Source organism: Pseudochaenichthys georgianus, unplaced genomic scaffold (genome assembly GCF_902827115.2).
Source record: "Pseudochaenichthys georgianus unplaced genomic scaffold, fPseGeo1.2 scaffold_536_arrow_ctg1, whole genome shotgun sequence".
NCBI classification, from domain to species: Eukaryota; Metazoa; Chordata; class Actinopteri; order Perciformes; family Channichthyidae; genus Pseudochaenichthys; species Pseudochaenichthys georgianus.
In genome coordinates this window covers 123,068-147,967 of record NW_027263097.1, presented here as the reverse complement: position 1 = coordinate 147,967, position 24,900 = coordinate 123,068, and positions in this window count along the sequence as shown.

Below are 24,900 nucleotides of genomic sequence, written 5' to 3'. Positions count from 1 at the left end.
GCCTTAATGTCACCGCAGCCTGAGCCTTGATGGAGCAGACAAGCTGTTTCTGGGACCCTAGCTTGAAAACACTTATAACGAGGATAAAAACATAATTATGATACACAGCAACGAGACGCATCCAGCTTATGTTTCGTATTGGGGGACGAGGTGGCACTGTTGATGGGTGTTGTGTCTCCGCCGCCTTCCCAACAATTTTTAATAACACTGCCTAACTCCTGAGGTCTGTGAAGTGTCACCTTCCACATATTGAATGTCCATAATACACTCTTTATTTGCACATTTGTTCATAATCCTCATATCCAAATATATTAATATATATATAAAATTTGATTACAGTAAACAGTATTTATTCTACCCTACAGTGTTTCATTTTACATTTTATCTGTACATTTAATTTGTATTCCTGCTACTTACTCAAACCTTTTGTGGGCACGATTGTATGTCTTTTACTTTTATGTTAAGTATATCCCATTATTGGAGGCGCTTAAGATGTGTGTTGTCAAAGCAACAGTATAAACCATGAATCCTTTGAATAGTTAAGCATGATTATGGAAAACATTATTTTGTATCTTTTGTTCTTCTAGTTAAGAATGTGTACTACTAAGCTCCTAACCCTTAATAAATGCAGTTGTTCTGACATCTGGACACAGACCTGCCGGCGAGGACAGCACGGTGTGCGTCTTCACCGTGAGAGCAGTCCAGTGTGTGGATGCCAGATTTAATTGTGCGGGGCAAAGGCGAGTGTAAACGGCACGCCTCACAGACAATAAGTGCTGGTGTTACCAGGCTGCGCAGTGTGTTAATGGAGAAACAGGGAGGGGGGGATCCCATCACCTCCCCCCGCTCTCTCCCCCATCAGGCGCCCACCATTTGCTCATCCATCACCATCGCCCCTCGCTCTCCTCTCCCCTCCGTCTTCCATCACTCCACCCAGCCAATTGAGTCCTCACTCATTTTTCTCCCCTCTGCAGAGCACCGCCACTTTGGTCCTCCATCCCGACCTCCCTCTTTCTCTCCTCTCCCTCTCATCGCAACATTTGAGATGTGTGTTGTCAGAGACAGCTCATTGTGTGTGCTTTTTTGTAAGTTTGTGTTTGGGTCTTTAGGAAAATCGAGATTTTGTGTACGTGGATTCTCTTGGTAATTAGAACCAATGACGTCCAAAAAAACAAAAACAACACAAAGGGTTCACCATCTGTTTCCCCGTAAACCTGATACTCCTCAACCACCTCTGTCTCTTTCTCTCTCTCCACACACACACACACACACACACACACACTCCTATCACACACTCACACACCATTAATGCTGCCATTCGGCCATTTTCCAGGAGTTTCTGTCTCGAAGCTGCAACATCCAGAATCAGAGAGCTTTAGTTCTGACTGCAGGGGACAGCACCCTGGCCACAGCCTATCATGTGTGCACCATTCTTACTACAAGACACTACCAGCCCATCCACACACACATCCCACCTCCTACCCCGGCCCCCATGGTCCCCAGGCTCTCTTTGCCACTCATTAACCCTGTCACGTTTACGGTATGAATTAAATGATTCCAGTGATGCATCCCCACGTACTGAGGGAGTCGCAGCCAGACCCCGTCCCCCCCCGGGGCTGGAGGGACGGCCCGGGGCTCCTCTCTGCACCCTCATTATTACCAGCATGGTGGTCGCTAGCCGCCATGCGGTTGTTTTAGCATGTGCTCTCTGAGGTGTGATGTGTTCGTGTCTGAATGGAGGCAGCCGCATCAGAGAGCATGTTAGCAAATAATGGATTTGTTCAGTAGTGAACCAGAACAGTTTGATATCAATGAATGTGTGCAGTTCAGGAAAGCTACTTGCCGGTTCAAACCAAGCAGAGTTCCAGAGATATTTCTCTGGCACACAGGACATGATGTAGTCTTGCTAAGTATATCACATTGTAGACGGGTGCTTTATTTGGGTGAAGAGCAAAAAAGAAAACTTCACCTGCAAAAACTGCCGTAAAGACAACACATGCCAGCTTTTGAAATAATCAACGCTTCATCCACTCCAAATATATATATATATAATATATAAGACATTTGAAACCTCCAGCTTGAATTTGTGAAACATTTAGTAAAGAAAACTATAGGCCCAGTGGAGTTGAAAAAGGAGTGGACCACTTCATGCCATTAAGTAGAAGTTATTAGAACTGATCAGCCTTTCATCGATGAAACCCACTTCCACAGATTTGAGAAATGTAACATCCTGTCGTCCTTTTAGTCGTAGTAGAAACACAGTCTTGATGTATTTGATGCCTTCCTATGTTCCTCTTGTCCTCCAAGTATTTCCTTATGGTTCTATTTCTGTTTTCCTTTATGATGTCCCGGCTGTTCAGGGGCCCCTCAAGCAGACATAGAGCAGCCTGTTCCATAGATAGCAAGGCTTCACACTGTAACAAATTGGTTTATTAAGCTGATAGCTGATATTCTTTTTTTATATTTCTTTATTAAGAAAGTAACATCCAACCAAAACTTCTGAAGGCAATGACAGTAACACAGAGTAACTGCGTACCATGTGTTTTCCAGAACAATTGAGATAATATATGATCAATGGTCTTTGGTGTGCAGGTGTGATGTGGGCCCAGAGTGTGTTGGGGTTCGGTTTTTGGACAAATGTATCGGCTATCTTGGGTTGTCATTGTATTTACACGGTGCCTACGCGTATACTGTCTACATACACATTGCACAGAATCATGTATCAGACACAATCTGACTTCTGTTTTTCTTCTTCTTGCATTTCATTGTATTTTAAAGGTAAACTCAGGTGACGTTCGTATTTTTGGTATGTACAGTAGTTTGGAAGTTGCTGTCAGAGTTAGCAGAACACAACATGGTCTACATTGCTGAGACTAACCTTCTCCCAGTAGATTGTGTTCTAATTCGACGATTACCATTTGTGTCGACAAAAAAATGTGTTATTCGAATGTGTGGGGCCTGATTCTCTCGGACAGTATAAGATTTACTGTGTGTGTGTGTGTGTGTGTGTGTGTGTGTGTGTGTGTGTGTGTGTGTGTGTGTGTGTGTGTGTGTGTGTGTGTGTGTGTGTGTGTGTGTGTGTGTGTGTGTGTGTGTGTGTGTGTGTGTGTGTGTGTGTGTGTGTGTGTGTGTGTGTACCTATTGTGTATGTATGTGCGGTTTTATAGTTGATACACATTTACAAGTGCTCTGCAGTGTGAATGTGCACAAGATCAAATGTGTGTGTGTGTGTGTGTGTGTGTGTGTGTGTGTGTGTGTGTGTGTGTGTGTGTGTGTGTGTGTGTGTGTGTGTGTGTGTGTGTGTGTGTGGTGTGTGTGTGTGTGTGTGTGTGTGTGTGTGTGTGTGTGTGTGTGTGTGGTGTGTGTGTGTGTGTGTGTGTGTGTACCTATTGTGTATGTATGTGCGGTTTTATAGTTGATACACATTTACAAGTGCTCTGCAGTGTGAATGTGCACAAGATCAAATGTGTGTGTGTGTGTGTGTGTGTGTGTGTGTGTGTGTGTGTGTGTGTGTGTGTGTGTGTGTGTGTGTGTGTGTGTGTGTGTGTGTGTGTGTGTGTGTGTGTGTGTGTGTGTGTGTGTGTCTGTGTGTGTGTCTGTGTGTGTGTGTGTGTGTGTGTGTGTGTGTGTGTGTGTGTGTGTGTGTGTGTGTGTGTACATGTATGTGTCTGTGTGTAAGTGCAGTCAAACGTGACCCTCCGCCTCCTTAGTAAAGCAGCGCCTTGACACGTGTTCGGGTAATGGCGCTAATACACTCATAAATCGAAATAAGCCCGGCACTGTCACATAAAAGAGAGGGAGAGGGAGAGGGGCTGTGTGTGTGTGTGTGTGTGTGTGTGTGTGTGTGTGTGTGTGTGTGTGTGTGTGTGTGTGTGTGTGTGTGTGTGTGTGTGTGTGTGTGTGTGTGTGTGTGTGTGTGTGTGTGTGTGTGTGTGTGTGTGTGTGTGTGTGTGTGTGTGTGTGTGTGGTTTCAGGCTGCCGACATTATGGAATCAACCCATCCTGCTGCTGATGTCTGTTTATGGCTTTAAGCTAACACATTCACCTCCTTGATTTCTCTCTGATAAGAAGTGTGTGTGTGTGTGTGTGTGTGTGTGTGTGTGTGTGTGTGTGTGTGTGTGTGTGTGTGTGTGTGTGTGTGTGTGTGTGTGTGTGTGTGTGTGTGTGTGTGTGTGTGTGTGTGTGTGTGTGTGTGTGTGTGTGTGTGTGTGTGTGTGTGTGTGTGTGTGCATGAATACGTGTCAACTCCACTCATTGAGGCAGCTCCGTGCTGTTAACCTGCGTGTCCCCCTCATTACGGCCCGTATCCGTGTTGCTATGGAAGATATGAAAGGAGGCAGATAAAGCAGTTGTTGGAGGGATTTGCATTGTAAAGCCCCCTTCTCTCTCCCTATCCTTATGTTTCTCACTGAAAGCTGAGTGGCTCACACACACACACACACACACACACACACACACACACACACACACACACACACACACTGTCCCCAACTCTTTAGAGTGCATAACGGTGCTTTTTCGGACCTGTAGTACAAGTACATGGAGCACCAGTTGGAAACAATTGGCTGAAAGGCTGCAGGGCGAGATGGAAATAGGAGAGTGGGAGCAGAGGCGAGACACTTGAGAAGGGGGATTTCTGAGAACCTTCTATCTTCAATATCCTATCAGGAATTAAGAAAACAACTGATTGCAGATTTAGAGCAACACGTTTTCCATATTGTATCGTTGCGTCTGCCAAGACCTTGAAGCTAGCTTTACTTGTAAACAGTGTTGGGTGTAACGCGTTACAAAAGTAATGGAGTTGCTGTAATGTATTACTTTTTGCTGTAACGAAGTAATGTAACGCATTACTAATGAAATGTGGGTAATATATTACCCGTTACAATGCTCAGTAACGCAGTGTCTTACACACGGCATCTATTGCACGTCTGTCCGTCCTGGGAGAGGGATCCCTCCTCTGCTGCTCTCCCTGAGGTTTCTCCATGTTCCCTTTAAACTGGGTTTTCTATGGAAGTGTTTCCTTGTACGATGTGAGGGTCTAAGGACAGAGGGTCTAAGGACAGAGGGTCTAAGGGCAGAGGGTCTGAGGACAGAGGGTCTAAGGACAGAGGGTGTCGTATTGTCATACTGATATTCTGTACACACTGTGAAGTCCACTGAGACAAATGTAACATTTGTGATATTGGGCTATAAATAAACATTGATTGATTGATTGAGTTACAACACATTTTAACCCGAAATTAAATGGTGTTTTGTTTTTTAAGAATGTACTAACATAGAGACATTCCGACACCAGACTTATTGTGCGGGTAGATTAGTAAACCTGGTGTGTTTACCCTTCAGGCTTCGCGTCGGGATCTTCGGGCAGTTGAATGTTATGCACCCGCTATTCAAAAAAGAGAACGGAGCGAAAAATACAAACAACAAATTGTGTCAGGTGCGCGTGACCTGCTCCGCTGCACGTGCATCATTTCCAAAGTGCTTCCACAGCAGTGACACTAGCTTACTTCCGCCTGACTCGCCGCCCTCGCCCCCGGAGCAGCAGTCTTTGTCGCCGGAAACTACGCCGACCCTCTGCGGCCCGCAGGTGCCAGGATACCACGGCAAAACAGAGCCTGCCCAGGTATATCTAAACAAGTACCCGCCTGTACAGTGGGGTAAGGCGGTCATTTTGCAGCTCGTGGTATAAAAATAGACACGGGAATATTCATGTGAAAATAGTGCCATATTCTGCCATGCCTGTAGAAATGTTGGGTCAAACATAATGCATACAATAGCACAGATGCCTTCACCACGAATGCCTACAAAACTATCTCATATCCCAAGCTTATCAACAAGCTAATGTTGCAGCTGAAATGATCTCCAGGTCACAAAGTCAACCTCACATGATGATGTGATCCAGTTTTCAAGCACAGTAAATATTCTCTTCCCAGAGTATATGATGGGACCAACTTTCTCGGACTCCTTCTCTGCCCAATCCACGGTAGTAGTTTGTAGTTGGTTTGAGCGGTTGTGATTTAGTGAGCTGGTATTTTTTCGGTAATTTTACATTGCATTTCACAATTTTCCATCATGGTGAGCTCGGGTTGCACAAACTCGAGCCTGTCAGTGTCAGGACATCGGGTCCACAGTTTCCCTGGCCCGTCCACACTACAGCGTCGACAGCTTCAATCTGCCCATTCACTTTGAATGGGGTGACGTCACGTTGCCTCGCTTTTTCGCCAAACTGAATTGTGGGTAGCATAGCGGTCCGTCTCCGGCGTCAGAAGTTGAACAATGTTCAACTTCTGACGCCGGAGTAGCCAGCGCCAGCCAATCAAATGCCGTTTCGGAAAATCTGACAGTTCAAGCCGTAGCCAATCAAACCGCGTCTAAACTGGGAGAGATATCCCGCCGTTCATTTCTATATTTCAAAAAAAGATGGAGGAGAAACTAATTATCGCTGTAGCAAATCACCCGGTTTTGTATGACCAGACCCTCTTCACCTACCGGGATACAAACCGGAGGAACCAGGCATGGAGGGAGGTGGCAGAGACAGTGGGGGAAACTGGTAGGTTTTCGCCTGTTTGGGGAGTTTATATATATATTGCTCCCATAAAATCCCCGGGGTTTTTTACTTTGTATGTTGGGGGCGGGAGATTCATGTATCACATGAATCTCCCGCCCCCAACATACAAAGTAAAAAACCCCGGGGATTTTATGGGAGCAATATATATATAAACTTGGTTGTTGGTCGCGTTGCTTGAATAAAATCCCCAAGCTACAGACACGCCCAGCTCCAAGCTTTTTTTGAAGCTGTAGTGTGGACGCTCCGTAACGGCCCCTACATGCGGCGTGCGTTGCCGCTCGGCGGTGGGCGTGTCTTGAGCTTGGGGAGTCAACGCGACCAACAACCAATCACATGAATGTCCCGCCCCGGACATACAAAGCAAAGCATTCATGCTACATCCATGCTGGCTAAATATACTGTCTGTGCTTGCTAGCTGTCCATTCAAACGAAGTACACTGGATATAAACTCCCCAAACAAGCGAAAACCTACCAGTTTCACCCACTGTCTCTGCCACCTCCCCCCATGCCTGGCTCCTCCGGTTTGTATCCCTGTATGTAAAGAGGGACTGGTCATAGAGCACCGGGTGATTCCCTACCGCCACGATCATTTTCTCCTCCATTTTTTGACATATGGGAAATAACTGCGGTCTGGCTCTCCCAACATACACGCGGTTTGATTGGCTAGTGCTTGTACTGTCAGATTTGCATACGCGGGATTTGATTGGCTGACGCCTCCGTCGAGGCGGCAAAAGTAGAACATTGCTCTACTTTTGCAGCGAGCACCGCGAGAGAAGCTACGCTTTGCTCCCACAATGCAGTTCGGCGAATCGTGACGTCACCCCATTCAAAGTGAATGGGCAGAAGCGTACGCCGCCGTGTGTAGGGGCTGTAACAGGAAAAGGACCGGAGCTAGCTTTCGTTCCTGGGTGCGTTGTGCGAGGTGCATCCACCTCCCTGCAGCACATACAGTACTCTCCACAGCTGAAGCCTATCAAACAAAACATTTATCAGGAAACCGTATTACATCTCTCTCCCCCCCTTCGCTCCTCTCTCTCCTCCCCTTCGCTCCTCTCTCTCTCTCCCCTCCGGTACACAGCAACGTAAGACTAGTGTGGAGTTGCATTAGGTAACACGAGATACGGCTGATACTTGCGCATTAGTTTCTGTTATGGATCAGTATCAACAGTCCTGCCAGTAACGCTACTATATTATCAATACTACTTTAGTTATAGCCTGATATATAATAGCTAACTTTACAATGTTGTGATGTGACTGGCATTAGCTAACATTAACTGTAGCTAACGCCGGTCACTCACCAAGACAGCTGCCCAGTTCTCCACTGGTTCTCCTCACACCACAGCTCCATTTCTCTCCGATGGCCGTTATTTCTTCTAATCCTTGGCTGCTCCTGGTCTCTTGGACGCATAGCAGGCTCATAATTATAATTATATGCATTCGAAAATATATTTTCTACCTCTTCTGTTCTGTGTCAAAACTAGCATTGTGATCCATGTTTATTAATACGTTAGACCGGCCGCTCTCCCCCATGTTACGTCACACGCGGGAGGTCACGTGGGGAGGCTTTTTTTATGCGGAAGTAAAAATGTCTTACAAAAACGATACCAGATGTCACTGTAGTGTATATTTCTGTATATTTTTTTGAAAATGTAGTGTATTCATCATTTTCCTACACATTTATTCACTGGTGTGTCTAACCTGCAAGTTGCTCTTTTAGGTTTGTCTTTAATTGAGCTACACCAGTGGTGAACCGTTTCTATCAGAACTGGACCTTCTGTAGACACACAAACACCCGCTGCAGTTATAATGTCCGTCTTTTCACTCAATTGTCGTCTTGAAAAGAGTACTCAACAATTCCGCAACAACATCATCTTCACCTGTTGCACTTGCCATTTCAACGTTAAAAACAATAAATCGCCATATGAATTGCTTCGTCGCATTCATCTAGATCCTATGGGGGTTTCTCAATGTCGAGGAAGGCTCCTCCAGAGCCACTATTTCAAGCATACTACGTCATCGAGTCCCGTTGTTCCAGATGTTTGGAGCATAATAACTGAACGCTGCTTCTCCATGTTTAGTTCTGACTCTGGGGACAGAAAGCTGACCAGTCCCTGAAGACCTGAGAGATCTGGATGGTTCATAATTTAGCAGGAGGTCAGAAATGTATTTTGGGCCTAAACCATTCAGTGCTTTATAAACCAGCAGCAGTATTTAGAAATGTATTCTTTGACACACAGGAAGCCAGTGTAAAGACTTCAGAGCAGGAGTGATGTGATCCACTTTCTTAGTGTTAGTGAGGACTCGAGCAGCGGCGTTCTGAATCAGCTGCAGCTTTCTAATAGATTTTTTAGTGAGACCTGTGAAGACACCATTGCAGTAGTCAAGTCTACTGAAGATAAAAGCATGGACAAGTTTTTCCAAATCCTGCTGTAGACTCCGCGGTCTTAAAATCCCCACAATGCTTTGCGCACGGACCAATTTCCAAATCTTTGGCGGAAATCGCGCTCCATTTAAGGCGGGGACTCGCATTTGACGCACACCTGTTAGCCTGTTCCACAATTCTTCGTTTTCCGAGGCTAGGAAGGATTCTTGCCTTACTTATGAAGCAAGTGACTCGGAAGACATGTGCTACCAAGCAAGCGTCCTCGACATTGAGAGACACCCTCTGTCTCGAACCAGTGAACTATCGGTCCTTCTAGAATACCCTGGAACCGAGGGAAACTCTGAAAGAATACGCCCATCGACTACAAATCAATATATGATTGGTTGATCAAACTGTCAGTCCAAACGTACGCTCTCATTCAGTGCAACGGCCAGGGCATTCTATCAAGGATGTAGAATACCTTGGTTGAAGGATATTCTACCCAGAGACCCAGAACAAGATCTGATTGGTTGCATTTTTTTTCTAACACAAAACCACTGAAATGCATAGTGCATGGTCCGAGAAGGACAAACAAATCAACGTAACAGTGTAATATTACAGATCAACAACACATACACGATTCTCATTTATTCATTTTATTACATGTTATTTATATAATTAAATCGATTTTTTTTTTTTTTATCTGAGTGTTCCAGGGTATTCTCTGAATACCTTGAAGGCCCTGACGGTTCACCACTGAGACACAATATATTATCAATTAAAGATGGAGGAAAAAACTCACAAAACTATATTGCCATTTGCAACAAAACAGCCAAAATGTTTAAAAATAATAAAAAGCTGAAAATGTCCCGAGTGAGGAATTAGGGTGAAGTTTGCTCTAGCTGCAGAACAGCTGTACTGGTGAGTGTTACCGTGCTGGTTACCACTCAACTGTGGTCCACACCTCGAGTTTAAGAAAGAGACTACAAACCAAAGGCCGGGACATATTATTGTTCTGTTTGTATTAATCAAGTTTGACTGTGTTTTGACAAGTTGTTGTTATATTTAATCTAATCCTAGAACAGTGCTAAAGAAGTATGTTTATGGTTAAAATGTAAGTATTTTGGATTCATCTGACTGATCCATTTGCACCAAATCATTCTCTTAGACTTTCCAAGTGGTTTTAAAACATGGTGGCAGTTTGCAGTGTGTGTGTGAGTGTATGCTTTCTGAGTTTGTGTACTTAATGCAGCAGCCTTTGGCAGCTCCCTCTCTCCTCCATAACTCTCCTCCCAACTTTAATTAACACATGCACACACAAACATGCACACACACAAACACACACAGCCCCCCCCCCCCCAGAGAGTCCAGGGCAGAAAAGAGAACCAGTGAAGAAAAACAAAAATATTCCTCTGACTGTAAAGGGGAACCTGCTTCCCGTAAGGGTGTTGAGTTGTGTGTGTGTGTGTGTGTGTGTGTGTGTGTGTGTGTGTGTGTGTGTGTGTGTGTGTGTGTGTGTGTGTGTGTGTGTGTGTGTGTGTGTGGTGTGTGTGTGTGTGTGTGTGTGTGTGTGTGTGTGTGTGTGTGTGTGTGTGTGTGTGTGTGTGTGTGTGTGTGTGTGTGTGTGTGTGTGTGTGTGTGTGTGTGAGACCTGGAGGATGCGGTGACTCAGCGCTCCTGTGACCCATCAGCAGGGAGAAATTAGATTTGGGAGAATAATGGATTCCCTTCACACATTGTGTATTTCAAAAAACAGTGAGAGTGCACGTGTGATTCTGAAGTGACAACAATATGGAGGGTGTGTTTGTGTGGTGGAGTGTTACTTCCCATTGAGCGTGCAAAGTGTGTTTATTTGTGCAGTGCTCCAGTGAGCAGGAGGACTGTCCTTGATGTTTCCCTGTCTCTGAGCACAGCTGTGAGTTTACATTTAGTCCAGAAGTCTCCTGCATTCATGTCACGGTGCTTTACTGGTTTCCGTGTTTACAGTGGGTTACAGTGGCTCTAGTCACTGTGTGACAGGTCCCACAGACACAATGATTTATAAACATATCAAACATATTGGTTATATTACAGCTTGATGTTCGCTAACTTCCTGTTGACAACACTTTTGATTGGAAATGGCTACAGATGTTTCATAGCAACTTTAACATTTACTCCTTTCTTTCAGTATTGACTTTCCTGATTCCCTATCTGTTCACTGGTGCAACCCGATTAGCATCATATAGCTGTCGACACACAAAACCTCGTGATGTATGTTATAATAACTACTGCAATTCATACCATGACCCCGACATGGAATCAGAGGAATGGAATCCAGCCATGATTCATTTCATCATGACGGTGCTTTCCCTGCTCGGTCACATCACAATGTGTTCACAGGGTAAAGGTCAGATCTACTTTCTGCTTGTTGCGTCAGTGACTGCAGCTTCAGACTCAGTCAATTTAACTTCAGTAATTAATAATCTAACAAGGTGTTTTATTTGAAGCAGTGACTGATGATACACTTCCACATATGGATATAAATGATATGCTCCTTTTTTTAAAGAACGAGTGGTCAAGGAACTTTATTTAACCATCCGAATATGTGAAACCAACCTTAGAATAAAAACAGTAAGCATCGACGTGCCCCTCCCTTGTATCCTTGTACGCCGCATTTAACACGGAGTTAACATTCCGGTTTTTTCGTAAATACTATTTTAATATCATACTTTGACTTCTACAAAAAAACACACATCAAACATTTTTTAGCAAGTGTGACATTCTGTTTCAAATGTGTATTTAAATTATTTGTATGAAACAATTTAACTTTTTTATTTATTTTGTATCTCTGTTGTGCCCTCAGATATACCCGTTTTGAGGGGACGTTTTTTCCGTTAGTGTTAGTAAAGAGGAAGTCGGGTGGACGGACTTTTACCCATTGCCTGCTGTCAGGGTTACACACTTAACTAATGGCATGTATTGAAATGACCTGTGAAGTACGATATGCAAAAACAAGATGTATCCACCATGATCCTAAAAGTATCACATGTTTTCACATTTAAAAATGGTGTGTTCAATCAACAACACGCAGCTGTGTCTTCCTGTCTGGATTCCCACCTCACGGTCACCTTTACACCTCAAGCCAACAACGTTCGGTCCGCAGGTCTGTTTACATCGTCACGGCGAGGTGTGGTGCAGCTTTCATAAAACCTATCAATACCAATTGATCGAGATAAGGCCTCGCTGCACATGAGGTTTATATAACAGTGCCGACTCCCTGTGGACTCCAAACAGCTGAGTCAGTAAACAAAGCAAGAGGATACATGAAGCACACACACACACACACACACACACACACACACACACACACACACACACACCTGTTTTCCCCAGCTGTGAGTACAGTGTGTCAGACACGCACACAGTCAGACACACAGGAACACCACACACTCTGTGGTTTAGCGATGTCACATCTGGCTGAGTTTGAAGTGTATCTACAGGGCTATGATTATTATTCTGCGCTCCAAACACACACACACACACACACACACACACACACACACAGGCTCTAACACAAAGCACACACTCTTCTCTGGAGAGCCTCAGTTGAGCCGGGACTCATCCAGTGTGAAGGCTGCAGTGGATGACGCTGCTGAGTGCGGTTTAGCGCTGCCTCTGGCCAGTTTGATCCAGACCTGTGCTTACTCACTGCTCGCTCCACTGAGCGTCCACACACACACACACACACACACACACACACACACACACACACACAAGCTCTGTTCACTTCAAGGACTCATGAGACAAGAAATACTTTGTCTATGATAGTTTGGTGACAGGAAACAACAGTGGTGGTGTGCTGTACGCCACCTGTGCGAGTGGTTTCTGTTATGTTTGCGTTCTGTAAATTCTTGTTGTTGTAAATATGCTCCATAGATGGACTTCAAGTCTCTCCTTTTGTCTTACACACATTGCTTTCATTCGAACAAATGACCTGTGAGGCTCCGGTGTAAACTGATGTTACCTTACAACAAAACAGCAAGTCTATTTCATTTTAGAATGTTCTCCCAGATTCAGTTTATTTTGATACAACACAAATGCGTTTCTAATCAAAGTCTCTGCAAGTAAAGAGGCAGTCGGGTAAATATGAGGGTTACAAAATCCCAGGACTGCTGTCAGTGTGGAATGTGAACCAGAAGGCCATGTTGAGTAACATATGTTACCTGAGTAAACATATACGTAACATGTAACATTTTCGTCATGTCAGTCGCGCACGTGAATATATAGCATCTAAGTTCAGGTTCATATTTGCATTGTGTGAGAGTGTGTGGGAGAGAAACACCGGGATGCAAGCCTTTGCAGACCATGTGCATGCACAGAAGCCCAGCACACACTACAGGAACGCAACTACACCCAAAAGCGTCTTTATCTTGCACACATAACTTCAATTACATAACATACTTACGTATATTAACCCTAACCAGGATCTTTTCCTAAACCTTACCCACGTTTTGTTTTCGTTCAAAACGAGATTACAGTCTTGTTGTATGGGAATTTCATTTTTAGGAGACGGGGGTTCGATTGTAATTATGTTTCACTCCTTTATATCTTCATTTTGTTCAAATAAGGTCACTTCCAAAGCATGACTGATAAAATTATCCTTCTCAAAATAACAAAAAGGTAACTATTTTCTCTTAAACTTTTGTCTCATGCAGTTAAAGGTGGGGTAGGTACGTTTGAGAAAACGGCTCGAGATACACTGTTTGTTATATTCCATGGAATGCTCTGAACATCCCGATAGCAATGAATATCTGAAGTGCTTTGACAATAAATACATAAAATAATGTCATCTCTGGAAGCCGTAATACTGTAAAAAGCACGACCAATCATTTGAGCCGGCCCGGCTAAAATAACTGGTTGGCCTACCTGCCTGTCAGCCTTCCATCGGGGCACAAACTGATCTCGTGCCCTCATTGGTCGTGTGTGTGTTGGAGGAGGGGCTCTGTGAGGAAGTGGCAGATTTCTTCCGGCTGTGTATTTTCGAATTCTAGCGATCTCAAGCCGGTTTCTCCAACATTACCTCCCCCACCTTTAAATCTGAAGCATTGGGTTTAAGAGTGGTGTTGTTTGCTTAATAGATGATTCTGAATCAATAATGACAAGACACCTTTTCAATTCAACAGGATTTAGTTTATTGCACTTTTAAATTCAATGTATTGACTTACTTAAATAGCTTTAGTTACATTTCCTTTTGCCAGCTATCAGAGTGATTTGTTCATTTCTCCTCTCATTACCGATTTAAATATGATTTAAATAAACATATTTGTACTTTATATATATTTATATATATTATTAATTGTCAACTTTAATCTATATTTGTAAATTCATTTATTAGAGCCCTGTTTGACTGTACAACATGTCAGAAACTCCCATGTGTGTTTCCTGAAGCTCTATTTATCCCCGCTCCATTAGAAGTGAGAGCAGATAAAGTCAGTATCAGTTTCATAACAGGAAGCAGCTGTTATGAGTTGTCTATGTGTGTTTTGTGTATGTTTGTAGGTTTCTATACTACACTGCCCGTCCAAAAACATGTTGCACACTCTAATATTTCATTGGAACGCCTTTCGGAGGCACTCAGTCGCCTTGGCATCATTTCGATAAGCCGCTACAAAGATCTTGTATTGATGATGGGAGAGTCGCACCGCTGCGCAAAGTCTTCTCCAGCATATCCCAAAGATTCTCGATGTGGCTGAGGCATACACAGTCTATGGGCGGAGGTCTGGACTCTGTGGAGGCCAATCCATGTGTGTAAAGGATGTCTGATTGTCCCTGAACCCCTCATTCACAATGTGAGCCCCATGGATCCTGGCACTGTAATGTTGGAATATGCCCGTGCCACCAGGGAAGAAACCTCCATTGATGGAAAGACCTGGTCGTTCAGTATATTCAGGAGGTCAGCGGACCTCATTCTTTGGGAGCGCTGCTGAACCTAGACCTGACCAACTGCAGCCGCCCCAGGTCACACACTGCCCCCACAGGCTTTACGGTTGGCACTAGGCATGATGGGTACATCACTTCATCCGCCTCTCTTCTCACCCTGATGAGCCCATCATTCTGGAACAGGGTACATCTGGATTCATTGATTTGGTTTTTATAATGCGTTGGACAGTTCTTAATGTGATTTCAGTAGCTTCAGTAATGTCCTTAGTTGTTTTCTTCGCTTGATGCAGGCCAGTCATTTGACCCTTCTGAAACGGATTGACATCCTTTCCACACCCCCAGGATATGTCTTCTCCCGACATGGTTGTTTAAGAAATGAGAAGCTAAACACCACATCCGCGCGGTAATTATCCAATGGAAGGCTCTTACAGATTGGCTTAGTTCAATCCAGTTGGTGACTTGTTTTGGGGACGGGCAGTGTATGTCCTCTTTTGAAAGGCCTAAGGCATGGAGAGGACAAAGTGTCAGGGACAGTTTAGTCACATCTTCCCTTAGGTCAGGGGTGTCAAACTCAAGGCCCGGGGGCCAAATCCGGCCCGCGACTTCATTTCATGCGGCCCCTCAAGAGATTGCAAAGAATATAATATGTTTATTATACGGTTACATGCCGATTTACAGAAGCACGTTGCCCATAAACTGCATATCCCACAATGCATCTCAAATTTGACTTTTTTCTCAGAATTTGACTTTTTTTCTCAGAACAAGTTTTTTTCTCAGAATTTGAGTTATTTTCTTCAAAATATTAATTTTTTCTTAGAATTTGCCTTTTTCTCAGAATTAGATTTTTTTTAAATCATTTTGTAACATTCTCAGTGAAGAGACCGGCAATGATTTGCCCTAGACTTCTGCTTTCAGACGTAGTTAATTATGAAGTTATTACCCTATCCGATAATAATCCAATGCAGAGGCAATAATGTCATATAATACATTATTTTATATATATTAAATATTTATATATTTTGATATATGGTCTTAAAGTTACAACCGGCCCTTTGAGTGCAACCATAATGCTGATGTGGCCCGCGAAGACATTGAGTTTGACAACCCTGCCTTAGGTGATCATTGCATGGGACAACAAGCTTAAGCCGTGTGTGTGTGTGTGTGTGTGTGTGTGTGTGTGTGTGTGTGTGTGTGTGTGTGTGTGTGTGTGTGTGTGTGTGTGTGTGTGTGTGTGTGTGTGTGTGTGTGTGTGTGTGTGTGTGTGTGTGTGTGTGTGTGTGTGTGTGTGTGTGTGTGTGTGTGTGTGTGTGTGGGTGGGGGGGTGTGTGTGTGTGTGTGTGTGTGTGTGTGTGTGTGTGTGTGTGTGTGTGTGTGTGTGTGTGTGTGTGTGTGTGTGTGTGTGTGTGTGTGTGTGTGTGTGTGTGGCATTGGATCAGTTGTGGGAAACAGTGACACACTCTCAGCTAAGCTTTGTTAACAGAACAAACATTGAGCGTTTGTCTGTGTGTGTCATTACTAGAGGCGTTTGGCGTTACTTCTGGAAGAAATGACACAGCACTTGCTGACGATGACACACACACCGTGCCACTCACTGGAGGAATATATTTTTACAAGCTCTGTGTTACAATATCCTGTCTGTTAACGGGTTTCTAGGCAGACTGCAGAAACAAGATTTATTGCATAAATGTGCAATATCTTACCGGCTGTGAATATCCATTCATTCTGTTCACCTTTTCATTTGAACTCAAAGTACATTGTGGGTAAAACCTCATTTGCAATAAAGCTAAAATCCTGGGCACCATACAAATAAAAAACTTGGAACAAAATGGCAATAAAAAGTCAAACTAATAAAAAGCCAGTTTAGTAAAAGAATAAAACCATAAGAGTAAATAAAGCTATATAAATTGTAGCAAATGTATCAACTAAACGATATGTGATACGGATATAATGGTTGTGATTGAAGACGAGAAAGGCCCAGAGGCCCCCAGCTCAATCTGGTCCCAGGGCCCCAACATCATCCTTTTACATTCAAAAGAATATTAGCTTAGCCCTGGGAATCTAGCTATTTACAGAGTTCAGAACCACATCAAGCAATATCTCTACAGCTCACTGTTGTTGTTGTTGTTGTTGTTGTTGTTGTTGTTGTTGTTCTTGTTCTTGTTATAACAGCTCAAGTTTAGTGCTCTAACTATCATTTCTTAACTAGTTGTTTCATATGTTAAAGGTACGCTCTGGAGTGAATCAGAAAACTGCCAGCTAGTACACATTTAAAAGTTACTCAAGCATTTTTTGCTGAGTAACTGTTTTTTTGTTGATTTGTTTGAAAACTCTAGACGGCGCCTTTAAGCTCGGCTAACCTCTCTCCATGTCCAGCTCTGTGCTGCAAATAGACATATGATACAAGTTGTTGAACCATTTCTGTAAGTAACTTGTGCGTGTGTGTGTGTGTGTGTGTGTGTGTGTGTGTGTGTGTGTGTGTGTGTGTGTGTGTGTGTGTGTGTGTGTGTGTGTGTGTGTGTGTGTGTGTGTGTGTGTGTGTGTGTGTGTGTGTGTGTGTGTGTGTGTGTGTGTGTGTGTGTGTGTGTGTGTGTGTGTGTGTGTGTGTGTGTGTGAGGTTATCAGCTGCCCAGAGTTTACTGCCTGTGTTAAAGCGCTTCCACCAGAAAAATGTTTTGATCCGCTGCCACACATGGTTAAGCATTCACCATCTGACTCCGCTTGGTTTCACACAGCGGCCTGAGGGAGAAAAGACAGAGAGAGGAGGCGCAGAGAAAGTCCAAGTTGTGGAAAAAGAGGTGTAGAGCTGGTCAGGCACGCCTGGTCCCCCCCCCCCCCTCTTACCTGGCCCCAGAGCTCCCTGAAGCATAGACACAGGACTGCTGTTTCCAACCTGCATGGACATTTTCCCTCTCTCTCTCTCTCTCTCTCTCCCTCTCTCTCTCTCTCAGGCCACACTCCTGCAGCAATGGGAAATCCTTCAAAATCCATAATTCATGCTTCACTGCTCCACTCCCTCTCTTGTCTCCCCCCATATATTCCCTCTCTAGGCCTGTGTGTGTGTGTGTGTGTGTGTGTGTGTGTGTGTGTGTGTGTGTGTGTGTGTGTGTGTGTGTGTGTGTGTGTGTGTGTGTGTGTGTGTGTGTGTGTGTGTGTGTGTGTGTGTGTGTGTGTGTGTGTGTGTGTGTGTGTGTGTGTGTGTGTGTGTGTGTGTGTGTGTGTGTGTGTGTGAGACAGAGACCTAAATGCAGATGCAAACCCCTTTGAGGGAAAAACCCTAACAAACATATGCTTCTGCACACACACCGTTTCACGCACATTTACAAACACACACCTTATGTATATGCACACACCACACAATACACCCGTGTGCAAGTGGTTGCTCATTTTAATGATTGTGTATGAAAAGCAGAACAAATATGTTTTAATGATACTGTATGCAAATGAGAGAGATATTTCCACTGACACATGCTGCACATGAGAAGTCGTAGTATATCAAAGAGACATCCGTGGTGCCCAAATTAAAATGCGAGTTATGTTCCGCCCGGTCTGTGCAAGGCTTCGGGGCGTGCAGGCCATTTGGGAAAGATTGAGCTCACTAGAAAATACACTCCGAAGAAGAAGAAGAAGAAGAAGAAGAAGAAGAAGAAGAAGAAGAAGAAGAAGAAGAAGAAGAAGAAGAAGAAGAAGAAGAAGAAGAAGAAGAAGAAGAAGAAGAAGAAGAAGAAGAAGAAGAAGAAGAACGGGTTTTGCCAGAACGGGTTTTTCTGTAACGCAGAGTAGAAGGCTCGTTTGCGTTTCAATTATTTGTATTGTATGTATAAAATATGAATTCCACGCTAATGGCAGAAACATGAATGTTATTTTCAAATCCGACAGAACAGTTCTCCTGTATGATAATAAATCCCAAAGCTGAATTTAGGTTACAAGCTGTTCCAAAGCCTTTACTCATAAGATATTAACAACAGGCCTCACAGCACACATCGGAGGATGTATGTTAGCTTGTTCATTGCATGAACGCTGTGTTGTAGCCAGGCCTCTATGGCCCTTATCTTTGAACAACTTGGCTTAGGTTGTTTTTTTACACCCACATTTCAGCAATTGATGTATTGTCTGTGTACAAAGTGATCATCTCTGAAAAAGGTGACAAAACTGTTCAAATAAGATGGTTTGTTCCAAAAAGCCAAACCAAACCTTTTTATAATAAAATAAGTGTTATTGTAATCTGTTTCTTCCACAGAAATAAAATGCAATTAAAGTACAGTTACTAATAACAATGTTGGAAAATGTCTTTATAATATTATGATAATTCAGTTAGAACCAAAACCTTCATCCTGCTGCTCTGCATCTTTTCAGTGTGTTATTGCCTTCTTTTGGCAACCCGCTGGTCAGCAAAGCTTTTGGGACACTTGTGAGTGCATCACCATCAAGGAGCTACAGCAAGGCAAGTGTATTCATAGCACATTTCAACACAAGGCAGTTCAGAATGCCTTACAAAAACCTTGAAAACATGAACGCCTTAGAAACACTAATAAAACAAGCTGAATTAGGAGACGGGCATAACATACAAGAATAAGATGAGAGAAGTGTGCAGTCTTGATCAAGAAGAGGCTGCAGCTTTCTGGTAGCTTGTTTCAAATACATGGGGCATAATAACTGAACGCTGCTCCTCCATGTTTAGTTCGGACTCTGGGGACAGAAAGCTGACCAAGACCTGAGAGTTCTGGATGGTCCGTAATGTGGCAGGAGATTCAAACCCGTCAGTGCTCTATAAACCAGCAGGAGTATTTGAAACTTTGACAGACAGGAAGTAAAGATCTTAAACCTGGAGTGATGTGATCCACCTTGTTGCTGTGTAAGACTCAGGCCGCAACGTTGTGATCCAGCTGCAGCTGATTTGTTTAGGAAGACACTGTTACAGTAGTTGGGTCGACTGAGATAAATGGATGGGAAAGTGTTGCGTGGACATCAGAGGAGCTCCTTTGACTTTGCGGTAGGAGTGTAACGGTATTCGTCCCGTACCGTCACGGTTCGGACGTCACGGTTCGGCACATGCAGTCACACGGCGAATACGCCTTTTTTTACGAGTGGGAAAAACTCTGTCACTCAGGGCAGTATTACACTATTTATAATCCAGGGGGCGGTGTTGCGCCTAAAAGCCAGCCGCCCGTAAATAACAAATGAAGAACAAGAACAAAACACAACAAAACGAACACAATACATGAAGAAGAAAAGTTAGTTGCTATGGCGAGTTCACACAACACACAGGAGCTAGAAGACCCACCTGCTTCTTTTAAATCAGCTGTGTGGGAACATTTCGGGTTCCCTGAGGACTACAACAATGATGGGGTGCGAGTTGTGGATCGGACGAGGACGGTGTGTCGGCGTTGTTCGACAGCGGTGCGGTATGCTGGTGGTAACCCGTCAAACATGCTCAATCACCTCCGAGCCAGTCTCAGTCCCCAGCGAGAGCGTTTTCTCGACGACAGGTGACATAGTTACCGCCAACAGATCTGCCCTCACTACTGACAACGTAGACTAACTCATCTTTTAGAAGAACAACTTGAAAATAGAGTAAAGTTTGAGTACCTTTATTTAGGCATAATGGCCTCACACACTCACAAGTTAATTACACATTTTAGCAGTGGCGGCTGGTGGAACATATTTTTGGTGGGGCTGTTGATATAGTGAGTAAAAAAAAAAAATTGGGGAGAAATGACCCCTTAAATTAGGACTTCTGGTGATGTAGTGGCGCGTTTCCAGTGCAGCGCGGAGCTCGCTTTAATGCTGCGTTCAGACCGGACGCGATGCGAATATTCGCTTCGCTATCGTATCGCTCTAGTCGCTCGAGTTTCACCGCGGCTGCCAGCTGTGTTTACTCGCATCATTCAAAAAAGACACGCTGGCTCGGGAGCTACAACTACAACAACATGAACATATTTTACCGTGATTAAATTGTAATACACGTTTCTAAATGATGCCGAAGTAACAACATACTGATACCGGTTAGTAAAAACCAGGAATTAATGCCTTGACAAGTCTGCAGACAGACGGCAGGCGAAAACCCTTTTAAAATGCGTGTTTTCTGAATGGAGCTTGGCTAAGCTAACGCTATATATGCTCCGACCGTCCACACTCACAACAACGGCCTACAGACATAAATAAACCAGCGACTGTATTCTCCATGACACAGGCAGTCTGTGGTTTGTACTTGTTTCACTTTTGTCTAGTTTCTGAACAGATCGTATCTGTCCCCGGCTGTTTGAAGAGTAAGCATGGGAAACAAAAGATAGCATTTACCTGTTTGCATCCAGCTAGCCATGTGAGAAGCCTTGTCGATACGTTTTGTCTTTTTCACGAGCTTGCTGTGATATATACAAATCGGGTTGGTCCGGTCCAAGGTCTTTAAGTATCAATTTATCTCCCAAACGTCTCCTTTCAAAAGGATTGGAGAGTAGCTCTTGCACGGAATTGGGTGCGGAGCACTGCGGACCGAGGTCCGGCGACTCCACCTGCACACCATTCTCATCCAACTTCTGCGTCACCTTGGTCACTCACGAGTCTAAAAAACAACTCACGTCAACGCACGTAAGCAACGTGGGCGCCAACGTGGGCGCCAACGTGAGCGCCCTCGTGACCAAAATATTTGACGCCGCTGATTGGCTGAAATTATGTTTCGGCGGCACAGTTTACTATTGAGACTTTTGCAACGTGCTGGTTGCTGCTGTTTGGCTCGGGGGCTCTGCCCCGTAATGATAAACTAATGCCACGGGCAAGGCCAGGCAGGAAACATGTGACTTATCAGTAACTTTAGACATCGTAACACAATTTTAAACGAGATTTTATTGTAGATTATACATTTTACTGATACCAATTGTATGATATTTACCTTGTTCATTAAAAATAAAAATATAAAATATATATATATTTAATTTCTTTTTGTATGTGGGAAGAGGTGGGGCGGCGCCCCTAGCACCCCTATGGGCCGGCCGCCACTGCGTGTTAGACATTGCTCCTAAAGGTACAGATTTGATTTGATTTTATATTTATCATTGTATTTATTTTATATTTTGACATCAGGAGATGTTATACAGTTCTGTATTGCCTTTTATTGATTGTGATTGAAACATTTTCTTATTATTTATTTTAATATTTTCAAGACATTCTTTTTAGTTGTTCAGCTTATTTAACCTTTTAGTTTGACATCAGCCAATATAAATAATATGGCCATCTGAGTGTGTGTGGTACTGTTTGTGGTTTGTTTTTAACTGTGTAATACAGTTAATGATTCCAAATGTTAGAGTTCCTTATTTTCATACCAAAACTTGCACTACTGTTACAAATAAATAACAGCAAAAAAAATTATGCATTTGGGACTTTTTTTTGCTTTTTCTTGTTGTACCGAACCGTGACCCCCAAACCGAGTATGAACCGAACCGTGACTTCTGTGAACCCTTACACCTCTACTTTGCGGTATGCGCTCACATTTTCAATATGGTTTATATTTGGTTATCTTGTTTGAATTTGCGCCGCCTCTTGTCTCTAAATGAAATCAAGAAAGGTGTGCCATGCAACCAGCTGAACACGGCAAGGCTGATGAGAATGCCTTTTAGAGGAAGTTCAACAATGTTTTCCTTCTTAAATCAGAAAAGGGCTTTCAAATCACAGTGTATAGTTTATTTTATTTTTTTATATTCTTATATAAGAAACTATTTGATGTTTTCTTTGAAGTAGTTACATTCCCTATTACATATTAAAACAGGTTACCACAATAAGTATACCTTTGGACAATAGGCTGGAAAATCATTCTTTAATTAAAAAAACGTTTCCTTTATAAAAAGGCTTTTTATGTAAAACACTCTTTACAATTTGCACCAAATAGTTTTGATCTGTTACAGATTGCATCGTTTCTAATTACTGGTGTATCTTTTCTTTCTGCATAACCTTTTGTTATTGCTGCTGCCTTTGAGTTTCAGGAAATGTAAAGCACATTGTAAGCACTGTTTTAAAAAAGAAGTGCAGCACAAAGAAAGGTTCATATTATCATTATTACATTTCAAAAGCAACCTGAGCAAAAATCCATATACTTACATCTCTCAGTATATAAAGCATACTGTATCTCTGCTCTTTCACATGATATAGTATATTCCTCTCTCACACTCTTTCCGTCACACTACCTGAAACACACACACACACACACACACACACACACACACACACACACACACACACACACAGAGTGATCCGTCTAATAAATCAGCAGGCTTTCTGAGAGGGCCGGAAACCGAAGGACAGCTCAGACACGTGGAGCAGACACAGCCAAGACCTGCTGCCCCGCCCCCCTCCCTCCCTCTGTGTCTCTGTGAGGCTTCGTCCATATTTATGGCTGCTTCTGAATGCTTATTCCCGTGTGTGCAGCGCGCGCGTGTGTGTGTGTGTGTGTGTGTGTGTGTGTGTGTGTGTGTGTGTGTGTGTGTGTGTGTGTGTGTGTGTGTGTGTGTGTGTGTGTGTGTGTGTGTGTGTGTGTGTGTGTGTGTGTGTGTCCATTGAATGTGCGCTGCTGTGTTTTTCTGGCCTCTTGTCTCTCTCTCTCTCTCTCTCTCTCTCTGAGCTGTCTGGACTTACACTAGGCCTCTAAGTTATGAATCTGCAGACAGCCCTCCCTCTCCGGCCCCTCAGCCACTTGGCTTTTTTTGCCAACAGGCAGAGCATTCAGTGTGTAGGTGTGTGTGTGCATGCACATATTTGTTTGTTTATATTAGTCTTAGTTCTCCAGTAAAGTCATTCTGCAATTACACTCACTGGCTACTTTATCAGGTACACCTGTTCAACTGCTCGTTGACGTGGCATGGTTGTTGGTGCCAGACGGGCTGGTCTGAGTATTTCAGAAACTGCTGATCGACTGGGATTTTCACGCACAACCATCTCTAGGGTTCACAGAGAATGGTCCCAAAAAGAGTAAATATCCCGTGCGCGGCAGTTCTCTGGCCCAAATGCCTTGATGCCAGAAGTCAGAGGAGAAAGGCCAGACTGCTTCAAGGTGATAGAAAGGCAACAGTAACTCAAAGAACCACTAGTTACAACCAAGTTCTGCGTAAGACCCTCTCTGAGTGCACAACACGTGGAACCTTGAAGCAGATGGTTCTCCAGCAGCAGAAGCCCACACCTAGGAACAGGAAACTGAGGCTACAGTTCACACGGGCTCACCAAAACTGGATCATAGAAGATTGGAAAAATGTTGCCTGGTCTGATGAGTCTGGATTTCTGATGCGACATTTGAACAGTGGGCTCAGAATTTGGCATAAACTTGAAAGCATGGATCTGTCCTGCCTGGTATCAACAGTTCAGGCGGGTGGGGGGGAAATGGTGGGGGGGATATTTTCTTGGCATAGTTTGGGCCCCTTGGTACCAATTGAGCATCGTCTAAACGTTGTTGCTAACCATGTCCACCCCTTTATGACCACAGTGTACCCATCTTCTGATGGTTACTTCCAGCAGGACAACGCACCATGTCACAAAGCTCAAGTCATCTCAAACTGGTTTCTTGAACATGACGATGAGTTCACTGTCACTCAAATGGCCTCCACAGTCACCAGATCTAGATCCTATAGAGCACCTTTGGGACGTGGTGGAACCAGAGATTCACAGCCACAAATCTGCAGCGACTGCGTGATGCTATCATGTCAATATGGACCAAAATCTCTGAGGAATGTTTCCAGCACTTTGTTGAGTGTCCAACGAAGAATTAAGACAGTTCTGAAGGCAAACGGGGGTCCAACCCAGTACTAGCCAGGTGTGGTTGTTGAGTGTAAATGTGCTGTTATGAGTGGGACAAAACGCACTGTGAGTAAAACTATTCTCAAACTCCATGACTACCCTCTACGTCAGAGAAATCGTTCAACCTGTGGTGCTCTAGGAAGTTTTAGAACGCCGCTGGTTCAAGTGTTGAATCAGTCAAGTTGAGTTTTGCTTTAGAACAACATCATGTAATGGGAGGTCTTTTTTCAGTGTATTCCCCAACGATCTTTTCCATGTATGATCCCTGTAGCGGACA